This window comes from Callithrix jacchus, chromosome 8 (genome assembly GCF_049354715.1).
Source record: "Callithrix jacchus isolate 240 chromosome 8, calJac240_pri, whole genome shotgun sequence".
NCBI lineage: Eukaryota > Metazoa > Chordata > Mammalia > Primates > Cebidae > Callithrix > Callithrix jacchus.
This window is the reverse complement of record NC_133509.1, coordinates 126,677,164-126,690,287: the sequence shown is the minus strand read 5'-3', so window position 1 is coordinate 126,690,287 and position 13,124 is coordinate 126,677,164. Positions and strand designations below refer to the sequence as shown.

The 13,124-nt window shown below is 37.3% G+C and overlaps 1 protein-coding gene across 7 annotated transcripts in view; it reads left to right on the top strand.

The window, feature by feature from the left end:
• Positions 1-347: 347 nt before the first annotated feature.
• The window catches only part of TC2N (tandem C2 domains, nuclear), a 67,523-nt gene continuing 54,746 nt past the window's right edge, over positions 348-13,124 (top strand). For 3 of the 7 annotated variants that reach the window (XM_078335631.1, XM_078335628.1, XM_035261293.3), the window contains exon 1: positions 348-399. The gene's annotated coding sequence lies outside the window, so the exon portion shown is untranslated. Of the gene's footprint in view, positions 883-13,124 lie in introns of all 7 variants that reach the window. The other 4 variants (XM_078335629.1, XM_054240296.2, XM_078335630.1 and 1 more) reach the window with 2 other exon arrangements.

The following is a 13,124-nucleotide window of genomic DNA, read 5'->3' as shown; positions in this document are numbered from 1 at the left end:
GGCCAATAGCTTCCCCTCCATCCCCCTCCTACCGCTGGTCTCCCTTCTGCTCCCACGACACACCTCGTGCCTGGCCGCATTTTACCCCTTCCCAGGAAGTGGCTGCCAGGAGCGGAGTCGCGAAGGACGCAGGCGCAGTGCCGCTCAGGTACGCGGGAGGCCCCGCCCTGCCCCGCCTGGCCCCGCCCCACTGGCCTCGCCCCTTCGCGCCTGTCCCGAGGGGCGGGGCTGCCCTGGTGGGCGGCGTGGGAGTGGGGACAGGGAGGGCAGTGGAGGGGACTGGGTGTCAGGGTAGGGGAGGCCTTGGGGAGGGCGGGGCCTCGAGGCGCGGCCGCGCGAGGTGACCCGAGTCACAGTGCCCGCGGGCGGCGACGGCAGAGCGCCCATTACCTCCAGCAGGTAACCGGCCGCGGTCACGCGGCGCCGCCTCAGCGCGGGGGTGGGCGTGGAGACCCCGCGGAGGGCGGCGGGACTCAGGTGCGCTTCTCCCGGCTGGCAGCGCGCTCAGGCTGTCGTGGGCGCCTGTGAGGGCGGCCCTGCGTCGCTGGCCGGCGGTGAGCGCCCTTCTGTTGGTCTCTTTGTAACTTTCTCTAAAATGGGGCGGTGTTGGGGCCCGTGGGCTGTTCCCGCGTCTCCTCAGCGACGCCTGTCTCGCGGGGGCCTGAGGGAGCTTTAGGCCCCGCGACAGCTGCGATCGCGGTAGTCTGCAGGGCACCGGGGTGGGCGACGTGGAGACCCCTGCCCGGGTAGGGGGCTCTGCCCACGGGACCCGTGACCCCGGACGGTCGAGAGCGCACCTGAGCCGCGCGGCGCCCAGCCCCAGCGGGACCGCCGCTCGCCCCGCTCCCTGCCCCGCGCTCCTGCTTCGGACGGCGCTTCCAGGTGGGCTCTGAGCTTTGGGGAAAGAGAAGCGAATTTCCTTTCCCTGGAGGGGTCTGATGAGAACAGCTTTGCAGGAGGTTTTTAGCTGTGATGTTTCTGAAACTTTGTGAAGCGGCGAAAGGATGTTAGAAGTGGCACTTTCCTGTGGTGGTTGCAAACCACAGTCTATCTAGCTGGGTTTTATTTCTGACTTCTACTCCTTCCAGGCTTTCCTTTACAATGGTTTTCTTTACAGGAAGATAAGTGGGTGAACTGTGGGCTCTATTACACACCGATAGACGTCTGGGTATAGACAAGGTAGATGCCAAGCCAAAAGCACTGATTCCTTTAGCGTATTTAAAATATAGCAAATAAAAGGATTGCCTTTGTAATTAAAATATTATTCTGGTTCTCCCTGTAGATAGACAGTCAATAGAAATTTCTTTTCCCTGATTAATATTGTAAAACATAGCCTGAAAAACATTGAGAATCAGCAATAGCAACAAAATCCTATTTACCAGTTTCATATTTTGATGTGTAACTTCAGCATGGTTAAAAATTGCTTTTTCTGGAAGGAGGGGATAATGTTGCTTGCATTTGAGAGCTGAGATGGAGGAGATTTGCTTTTTATCATCTTTTTTGTATTTTGTAGTTTTTGCTCATGAATATGAGTTACCTTGATAACTAAGGAAGAGGCCATAATAGAAATTTATTCTTTTTTACCTCTTCATGCAAAATCTATGTCTTGTATTTTATTGACTTCATTTGAATTATAACTGTGCATTCACGAATAAAACTAATATTGAGAGATCAATTCAGGTTGAGAGAAAATGAGTTTGAATTTCTGGCAGGACATCTGGCAGAGCTGTCTAGTTGTTATATACTAATAGATATATTGGTATCAGGTTTTCTGAAGTCAAGATCAGACTTATAGATGTTGGCAGCAGAAGTGGATTTGTGGTAGTTAATCCTCTAAGGGCGTAAAAAATCATTTAAGTAAGTTTAGTTTAACAAGAGGGCAAGATCAAGGATGGGGAACACCAGCATGAAGCGATGGGTAGAGGCGGCCAGGGAGTCAGAGGAGGAGCATCAGGAAAGGAGGAAATCTAGGAGGCAGTGGTGTCAGAAAAGCCAGGAGAGGAGACTTTTAACTAGGAGAGAAGTCTATCTGGGAGTCGAGAACTGATTAAGTACCTATTGGCTTTGGAAGTTAGGAGGGGGGCATTAACCTCAGCAGATATAATTTAAGTACAATATAGGGGTAGAAGCCAAATTTCAATGACTCTGAGGAGTGATTCTACTCTCACAAGTAAATGTAGTGAGTTTAGAAACTGTATTTTGAGAAACAGAGGTTAGGAGGAGAGTTGGACTAAATCGGAATTTGTGAGATGATTTAAAAAAAGAAAAAAGGAGAGACAAAAGGATGATAGACTAGCCATAATAATTACAAATTTTAAAAATGAAGTGCATCATTTCATAACATTATTCCTCTTTCATGGTTAAGTAGCAGAGGCTGAGAGCAAGAAGCTGAGCATATTGAAAATAACTATTTGTGATAAAGTAGTTATGCCCTGCCCCATCCAAATTATGAACAGTATTTTAGTGGTATTGTGCCTGGTGTATTGGGTTCAGGTGTTATTGGTGTTTAAATCACACATATAAACTGTGTTGGACTCTATTTCACATGAGTTCCAGTACGTTGATACTCCCAACTTGCTTTTAAGTTATGTGGTCCTTTTATGTATGTCCCAATGATTCTTCTAAAAATCTTATGTAGAAATCAGGTGTTTGGACTAAATCAGCATTTGTGAGGCATACATCATTTAGGGCCTTTGCTTCCATTATTATTATGCATTCAAGGGAAAATGCTCTTAGATTAAAATTTCTGTATAATGAGTTCAACTTCAGTCTTCATTGAAAGTTTGATTTTTTTTTGTTGCTCAAGAGTTCAGATTGTTTTTATAAGTATTTTCCTTAGGAATATAAAAAGCATGGTTAAAATGGAAAAAGCTGACAACCCTGTCGATTAGGATGTGGAGCAACTGGAAGTCTCATAATCTGCGAGTGGAAGTGTAAATTGGTGTAATTATTTTGGAAAACTTTTTGGCATTGTCTACTAAAGACATACGCATAAGCTATGCGCAAACATATACCCAACAAAATTCTAGAAAATGCACACTAATGTGATGGAAAACACATCTGTGGTTACTTGGGAGTAGGGGAAAGAGAAAGTAAGGAGGGATGGATTAAAAAGGGGTATGAAGAAACTTTGAGGGGATGATGGATATATTCATTTTCTTGAGGCAATGATGTTTCCACTAGTGTGTGTGTGTGTGTGTGTGTGTGTGTCTGACTCATTTAATTATAATTTTAATATGTGAAATTTATTGTAGGTAAATTATACTTCAATAAACCTTTGAAACAGATTAAATAAAAAAGAATAGAAGAAAGACACATCATTTAAGTATGTTTACCTCCTTCAAATACTATAGTTATCTCAGGGTAATATAATTATGAATAAGTTTTATTTTACTCATATAGTTTTCTGAATTTTTAATGTTTTGTACTACAACCATGTATTTACTTCTTAAATGATAAATTATTTCATATGTGCAAAACAGTACTTTGACACATCTACAAATTCAGAGAATACAAATAAATACCCCCGTGCCTATATATTTTATTGTTAAGAAATAATACATAACCAACATTTTTGAAGCCAGCCTGTGTGTTCTCCCTGATTATATCTTTCTCTTTCCACACTCCTTGATTTTCTATATGGTTTTACCACATATCTATGCATTGCAAACACTGTATTGTTTGGTCCACTTTAGAATGCTGTATAAATGATATTCTAGTATGTGTTTCCTGTGGCTTTGCGTTTGCACATTCTATTTGTGAGATTCCTTCATGCTGATGTGTATTATAGTTTGTTCACTTTTTATTTCTGTATATCATTTCATTGTGTGACTTTACCACTGTTTATCCATTATCCTGTGGATGGATATTTAGGATGTTTTCAGTCATCTTTTTTTTTTTCTTTTAAATTTAAGTTTTACTTTTTTCCATTAAAATCTATTTTTAAATGACCCTTCTAATGTATGTCTCTTTGTGTTCATGATTTTAAACACCCTCAGTTTTGCTGGAAAATATTGAATTGTTTTATAAAGTGGCTGTACCAGTTTATACCCTCACAAGCAGGATATAAGTATTCACTTTGTTCTCTTTTTCAACATTTAAGACATTTCTACATTCGTAATTACCTGAAGTTTTTATTTGACAATCTGATGAGTGAGAGATGATATCCCATTGGGGGTTTAATTTAAATTTCCTTAATTACTGATGATGTTGAACCTTTCTTAGTTTGTCTTCTGTGGTTGTCTCTTTATGTCTTTTGCCATGTATTATTATTATTATTTTACTTTAAAAAATTGATTGAAAAAAATTTTTTTTGAGACAGAGTTTCACTCTTGTTGCCCAGGCTGGAGTGCAGTGGCACGATCTCAGCTTACTGCAACCTCCACCTCCCACAACTTCCACCTCCCAGGTTCAAGCAGTTCTCCTATCTCAGCCTCCTGAGTAGCTGGGATTACAGGTGCGCACCACTGTGCCCGGCTAATTTTTTGTATTTTTAGTAGTGATGGATTTTCATATGTTGGCCATGCTTGTCTCGAACTCCTGACCTCAGATGATCCATCTGCCTTGGCCTCCCAAAGTGCTGGGATTACAGACGTGAGCCACCGCACCCAGCCTAAAAAATGGATTTCTATAATAGAAGCTCTGTATATATTCTGGGTGTGAATCTCTTGTCCTTTATGCATGTGGCACTTTTTTTTTTCTCTAGGTGAGCAGCCTGTCTTTTACTTTCTTTATAGTGTATTTTGATGACCACATTTTATAGTCGAATATAGTTGACTATGTCAACTTTTTCAGCACTTTGGAAGGCTGAGGCGGGTGGATCACGAAGTCAGGAGTTCAAGACCAGCCTGGCCAAGATGGTGAAATCCCGTCTCTACTAAATATACAAAAATTAGCTGGGCACTGTGACGGATGCCTGTAATCCCAGCTAGTTGGGAGGCTGAGGCAGAGAATTACTTGAACCAAGGAGGCAGAGGTTGCAGTGAGCAAAGATTGTGCCATTGCACTCCAGCCTGGGCAACAGAGCGAGACTCCATCTAAATATATATATATGGTCTGATATTTTCTGCTAAAAGCAGGGGGTATATGGGAAATCTCTGTACCTTCTCAATTTTACTGTGATTCTAAAACTACTCTAAAATACAAAGTTTGTTTAAAAAGTTGCCTTTCATATTTGTGCCCTTAATCCACGTAGAACTGATTTTTGTGTGGTGCGAAATATGGGTTCAGTTTCTTTTTTTTTTTTTCCATATGGCTAATCAGTTTTTCCCAGCATTGTAGAACTGAATATTCTGTTTTTCATTCTGGAGATCTACAAGTATCACAGATCAAGTTTCCATATATGTGTAGTTGTTTCCAGGCTACTCTTTCTAAAACAGATCTCTTTGTGTATCCTTACCACAGTCTTACTTACTTTAGCTGTTTGAAGAACCTTGATACCTGAGAGAACAAGTCATCCGCCCATGCTGCTTTTCAAAAGAAGCATACTTTTCTTTTTTTTTAAAAAGTAAACTTAATTGGAGTAAAATGTGTTATTTAATTATTAAATGTCTACTGTAATCACCTGAAGTCATAAATAATACTGAAACTATTCTAATATAGACTATCTAGGCTGCAAATCCTTTCCTAACCCACTAGAGTTAATTTTAACTTGAAAAGTAAATATGGAATTTGCATTTTAGGAACAGTATAGATTGAGGTATTAGATGTTAGCTGAAAACCACTAAGAATGCTGTATTTGAAAAACAATTCATAAGATAGGTATTAACATGCCAAAAGCTAAGAGAAAGGTGAACACAGAAGCGACTAAAGGAACCTTTAAGTCTTATTTGCTCTGAGGGCATTTGCTAAACTGGGGAAGCTTGATGGATTTGAATAGGAACTTGGTACTTTTGCAGGTCACTAAGGATAGTTGGAAGTCAGCCCAGGGCTCATTCACTGTAGGCTAAGAGACTAATTCTGGGACCAAAAAGGGTTGTGATGTCATGAAAAGGGTGAGAAACTTACTCTGCATCCTTCAAGGGAGTGCAAGGAAAGTTGCCTCGATGCCACGTAAAACAGAAGAAAGGAAAAAAAGCCTGTCCTTGGGAAGTTGTGACCACTAAACAGACCATGGGGAGAAGTTTTATATTACTTTGGTGGTCTAAAAATATTTCAAGATGTAAATTAAAAAAAAATCATTTCTTTTTTGAGATATTTACATACCATAAAATTCACCCCTTTAAAGTGTACAATTCAGTGAGGGTTTTTTTTTGTATATTCATGAAGCTGTACAACTATCATCGCTATATAATTCCAGAACATTCTTGTCACCCTCCCCAAAAAACCTTATACCCATTAGCAGCCACTCCCCATTTGCCTCTTCCTTTTCAGTCCCTAGCAACCACTAATCTATTTTCCATTTCTATGGATTTACCTATTCTGGACATTTCTTATGAATGGAATCACACAGCATGAGGTCTTTTGTGTCTCACTTCTTTCTTAGCCTAATGTTTTCAAGATTTATCTATGTCGTAGCATGAATCAGTACTTCATTTGTTTTTATAGATGAATAGTGTTCCATCGTATGGCTATATACCACATTTTCTCATTCATCAGTTGATGGACATTTGGACTTTCTATTTTTCGGCTATTATGAATAATGCTGCTATGGACATCTGTGTAAAAAGTTTTTATGTGGGTGAATGTTCATTACAGCACTGTTTATAATAGTGAAGACCTGGAACCAACCCAAATGCCCATTGATGATAGACTGGACAGGAAAATGTGGCACATATGCACCATGGAATACTATGCAGCCATAAAAAATGATGAGTTCATGTCCTTTGTAGGGACAGGAATAAATCTGGAAACCATCATTCTTAGCAAACTGAACAGAAAATCAAACACTGCATGTTCTCACTCATAGGAGGGTGTTGAACAGTGAGAACACATGAACACAGGGAGGTGAGCGTCACACACTGGGGTCTGTTGGGGGTGACTAGGGGAGGGACAGTGGGGAGTAGGGAGGTTGGGGAGGGATAACCTGGGAGAAATGACAGATATAGATGATAGGGATGGAGCAGCAAACCACATTGCCATGTGTGTAGCTATGCAACAATCCTGCATGATGTGCACATGTACCCCAGAACCTAAAGCACAGTAAACAATTTTTTAAAAAAAGTTTTTATATGGAAATGTGTTTTCTATTCTTTGTATATTTACCTAGCAGTAGAATTCCTGGGTCATGTGGTAACTGCGTAAAGTGTTTAAGGAATTGCCAAAGTGTTTTCCCAAACAGCTGTACCATTTTACATTCTTATAAGCAATTTATGAGGGTTCCAGTTTCTCTACAACCATACCAACACTTATTTTTTGTCTGTCTTTTTGATTAGTGTGTGTGAAGTGGTATCTCATTATGGTTATGATGTGCGTTTTCCTATTGATCAGTGGCACTGAATACCTCTTACGTGTTTATTGGCCATTTGTCTGCTTTGCAGGAATGTCTACTTAAATCCTTTGTCCATTTAAAACTTGGGTTATTTGTCAATGCATGAATTGAAAATGATCTGGTAAACAAATGCAGATATTCTCTAGAGTATACTTTCATTTTTAGCTTAAAAAGTTCTACCAGTAAAGCTTCATGGTCAATGAATAATTCATTGTCAAAGATAAGCAACTGTACAAGGAAGTAAGGCATCCTGAGCAAGAATTGGCAGAATTATAGAAACTAGAAACAAATCTACAAAAGCTTGAAAAACCAGTAATAGATTATTCAGATAATGATACTGGGTTGAGTTGAAGTAAATAAAAGACAAATTTAAAGATATGTGCAGAGATCAGGAGTCTAAAAAGTGACAGAGCTACAGAGCAGGTTGAAAAAAGGTCTAAATGAATTTCTACTAATAAAAAATACAGTAGTAAATACTCAAAACTCATCTTTTCATTTTAACCACAAATTAGGAAATTAAATGTATTCCACAAAGAGATTGAATGACCCAGAAGGTAAATTGGAATAAATAATTCAGAATATAGCTCAAAGGACAGAAATGGAAAATATAAAAGAAATGAAGAGACATGAAATTAGGGTGATCAGAGTGAGGAATTGTAGTGAAAAAGTCCAATAAATTAGAATTTCTATAAGAAAAGAGAGAAAAGAAATGGGCAAAAACAATATTTAAAGAGTGAATGAATGATAATTTTTCAGTACTGAGGAAAGACATCAATCCATATATTCAAGAATCTCAATGAATTTCAAGCAAGAAAAAAGTACACACTTTGAAATATCACAGTGAAATAAAGAAAACCAAAGACAAAGAGAAAAAAATCTTAAATTACTCCAGTGGTTATGCTGTCAACTGACTTCTTTATGGGACAGAATACAATGGAATAAGATATTTTTTGTCCTGAAGAAAATAGCTTATAATTTAGAATTATAAGAGGAAATATCTTTAAGATTGAGAGTAATACCATGATGATCAATGGTTGCTAACATTGTTAAAAAATAAAAGCTGAATATTATGTATCTACAACCTATGGAGTAGTCTTGCTAAAGTCAAACTTAAAAATCTGTATTACATTAGGTTATAGATCAAGCTATCATTTTATAGAAAAATAACACGTAGAGATTTGCTGAATGACATCATGGGAATGCAATCAGCAAAATCCTGTTATGGGAAACTCTACTGGATAAGAGACTTGGTTTCAGCATCAAAATATTCACAAGAAAACTTGTAGATTAAAGGAGATTTAAGAAATAATTAAACCTATTTCAGCCAAAACAAATAAACTATAAAAAAATTATAGGAACATTGGGGAAATGTGAATACTAATAAAATGAATAAATTATATATTTTCTGAAAGTGTGATGGTACTGTAGTTGCATTTAAAAAGAGATACCTTGTCTTTTATAGATACATACTGAAATATTTACAGATAAAATGACATCTTGATTTTTTTTTCAAAATTTCTGAAAGTGGGAGGAGATTGTGGAAAAACATTTGACTATGAATTGATAATAAAGCTAGGTGATGTGTCTGTGGATTTATTTTATATTCTCTATACTATAAACATCAGGGACATTTTCAGATCAGCGACAACTGAGAGGGTTTTCTACCAACACACCTTCACTAAAGTAAATCATAAAGGATATTAGGAAAAAGTATGTGATTGCACATGAATAGTTGGCGATGGAAGAAAGAATGAAATGGAAGGAATGTAAGAAGGAATGAAGTGAAATATGTTTGTAAATACAAATGAGCACTAACTTTACAAAAGAATAGTAATGTTTTGTGGGGTTTTAACAAGATAGAATCAAAATATGTGCATTGATGATATCATGCCTAAGTCACACATGGGGTGATCTACTTAGTAGATGCTCAGTAAATGCTTGTAAGTAAGTGAATGGATGAACTGGATGTGTGGATTATGGGAGCTGAAGGACTCAAGGATGGCCCTCATATTTCTGGCTTAGTTATTAGCTGGATAGTGGCACTATAGTAGGAAATACCAGAGGAAAAGCAGGTTTTCAGGGGAAAGTCGATGTACTGTCCTTCATTTGTGAGAATACCACAGGTAAGGCTGTTTACCTAGACTATGTCAGGCCAGCAGAGGCATATAAGCCCTTCGGAAACCTCAAACAGGGAGTGAGTGATATTAAAAACATTTTAACAACTTAGCCAGCATGAGCACTGACCACAGTATTAGAGCAAAGTCATAGAAGCCTCTGCTTTCTCAGACATTTACCTCGGGAGTACCTAGGAAGGAGTTAAAGTGACTAGGGTGCTCATAGCTTTTATCTATTGATATGGAAGTATTTAAAACTTTTCACAGTCTGTCCTCATACTAGAATGTTCCAGCTAATGTCCTCATATCATTCCTGGCATTGGATAAAGTGCCAAGCATGAATCAGATAGGTTGTAAGTAGGATCTGATGATAACAAATATAATTAATGATGATGTTGATGGCAGCAAACATTTATTCTTAGAACAGCCCAGCTACTAGTTTTGTACTTTATGTGCATTACTTTGGTTGATCATCATGGTAACTCTAAGAAAGTGTTTTTTTTTTTTTTTTTAATTGATGAAGAAGTTGAAGGTTAGAGAGGTTAAGTAACAGATTTAAGGTCAAATAGCTAATAAGTGAAAGTTACAGGATTGGAAGCTAAGCAGTATACTTATAAACATTTATATTTGCTTCTCCTTGTTGCTAAAAAAAGCAAACATGTAGCTATATAGATAGCCAGCACATCTGTCAATCTGACTGGTCCAGCCCTTCTGCCCATGCCCTATCTAAAGCAACGTGGTATGTTAGAAAAAGTTGTGAAACTTAGGGTTTGGTTCTGAACTAACATTATCTAGTTGCTGGACTCATTATTTTCTATGGGTAAAATTAGAAGGACTTGGATAAAATGATTTCTTAGGCCTTCTGTTCTGTTAATGTTTCTTAGGCTTCTTTTTCTGTTAATGTTCCATAATTCTATTTATATATTATTTTGTTTCAGGTTTATTGAGGTATAATTGATATGTAGTAAGTGACGTATACTTGAAGTCTACAATTTGATGTTTTCATATATGTATGTACCTATGAAACCATCACCACAATCATGATAATGAGTATATCTCTCCCCAAGGTTTTCTCCTGTCCCTCCAAGTCCTTCCTTCCTGTCCCTCTCTGTCCTTTATCTCCCCACTCCTCACTGTTCTGAGGCAGCCTCTGATCTACTTTTTGTTACTATTGATTAATTTCTATTTTCTACAGTTTTATATAAATTGAATCATGCAGTGGAGTTCAGCTGCAAGTCAGTATTAATAAGATAGTTAGAAAAGCTAAATTAAAAATAAAACAAGACTACTGAAATATGGCTTAATAAAGCGAATACAAGAGAATATGGTGTATCTGTATGGCACATACTTTTTGTTGGCATTCTTTTGTGCAGTGTAATTATTTTGAGATTCATCCATGTTGTTGCACGTTTAACCAGTTTACTTCTTTATTGCTGAATAGTGTTTCATTGAACCAGTTCGTTTTCTGAATGAATTAATCTGTTGATGGATATTTGATAGTTTTCAGTTTTTGGCTGTTTTGAATAGAACTGTTATGAACACTAGTGTACAAGTCTTTGTGTAGACATGTTGCTTTTTTCTTGAGTAAATATGTAGGAATGGGATGTTTGGATCATGTAGCAGGCATATGTTCAACTTTAGAAACTGTCAAACTGTTTTCTAAAGTGGTCATGCCATTTTACAGTCCCACCAGTAAAATAGGAGAGTACTACTTGTCACACACTCATAAACATTTGGAAGGATCAGTCTTTGTAATTTTATCTTTTTTAATCGATGTGTATTATTATCTTTTTATAGTTTTAATTTGCGCTTCCTTAATAACTAATGGTGTTGAGCATGTTTTCCTGTGCTTTTTGGGTACTTTGTAGTTTTTTTTTTTTGAGAAGTATCTGTTCAAATCTTTTGACAATTTTTAAATTGAATTACTTTTCTTTTTATTGTTAAGTTGTAATAGCTTTTTATATATGCTGGTTATAACCCATGTTTTATTGGATGTATGATTTGCAAATACCTTCTTTTAGTCTCTGAGTGGTCTCTTCACTTAACTTAAAGGTGTCTTTTAAAGCACAAAGTTTCTAATTTCAGTGAAATCTGATACATTAAATCTTTCTTTGATCCCATGTGCTTTTTGTGTTGTGTCTAAAAAATTACTGCCTAACCTAGGTTTACAAAGAATTAGTCATATGTTTTCTTCTACAAGTGTTGAAGTTTTAACTCTTATATATAGGTGTGTGACCAGTTTTGAGTTAGTTTTTGTACATAGGGTGAGGCAGGGATCCAGATTTTTTTTTTTGGTGGAAAGGGCATGTGGATATTCAGTGTCCTAGCACCATTTGTTGAAAAGACTATTTCTTTCCCTTTAATGTTTCTTGGTACCTTTGTTAAAGATCAATTGACCGCAAATGTAAGGGTTTATTTCTGGGCTCTGAATTTAATTCTATTGATTTATTTGCCTTATACTAATATTACATTGTCCTTATGACTAGTTTTGTAGTAAATTTTGAAGTTAGTCTTTCAACTTTGTTTTTTCTTTTATTAATAATTTTTAAATTATTCCATTTTATCTCCTTTGTTGGCTTATAAGCTATAGCTCTGTTTTCTTATTTTAGTGGTTGTGTTAGGGTTTATAGTACATATATTTAACTTTGCATAGTCAGTCCTCAAATGATATGTTACCATATCACATATACTATAAGAACCTTGTAATTATTTACTTTTATTTCTCCCCTGGCCTTTGTGCTATTGATGTAATACATTTTAGTTTTAAATATGTTACAAAACTTTTGTTACAGTGTTATTTTTTGTCTAAGCTTTAATAAACTTGTAAAGAAATCTAATAATAAATCATATATTTATACTCATGGTACACTTTATTCCTTTGTGTAGATTCATATTTCTATCAGTTATTATCCTTTGGCCTGAAGGATGTAATTTAATACTTCTTGTGGTGTGGATCTGTTGGTAATATGTTCTTTCAACTTTTTACGTCTGAAGAAGTCTCTATGTCACCTCCATTTTTGAAAGATCTTCTCTGAGTGTCAAATTCTAGGTTGATGGGTGTTTTCTTTCAATACATTAAAGATCTTGCTCTGTTGTTTTCTTTTTGTATTGTTTCCATTGAGAACTATGATACTACTCCTTTTCATTAATTAATTAGTTTTTTGAGACAGAGTCTCACTCTGTTGCCCAGGTTGGAGTGCAGTGGCATGATCTTAGCTTATTGCAACCTCTGCCTCTCTGGTTTAAGCGATTCTTATACCTCAGCCTCCTGAGTACTGGGATTACAGGTGTGCAACACGACGCCTGGCTATATGCTGCTATTCTTAATCTTTGCTCTGATGTACATAACATGTGTGCTTTCCCTAGGTGCTTTTAAGATTTTCTCATCACTATTTCTGAACACTATTATTATGGTGTGCCTTGGTGTCGTTTTCTTCATGTTTCCTGAGCTTAGTGTTTGTGAAGGGTCTTACATCTGTGGTTTGTAGTTATCAAGTTTAGAAAATTTTGGCCATTATGTCTTCAATATGCCCTCCCCCCATCTCCAATCGTCTTTGTGGACTCCAAATATAAGTACTTTG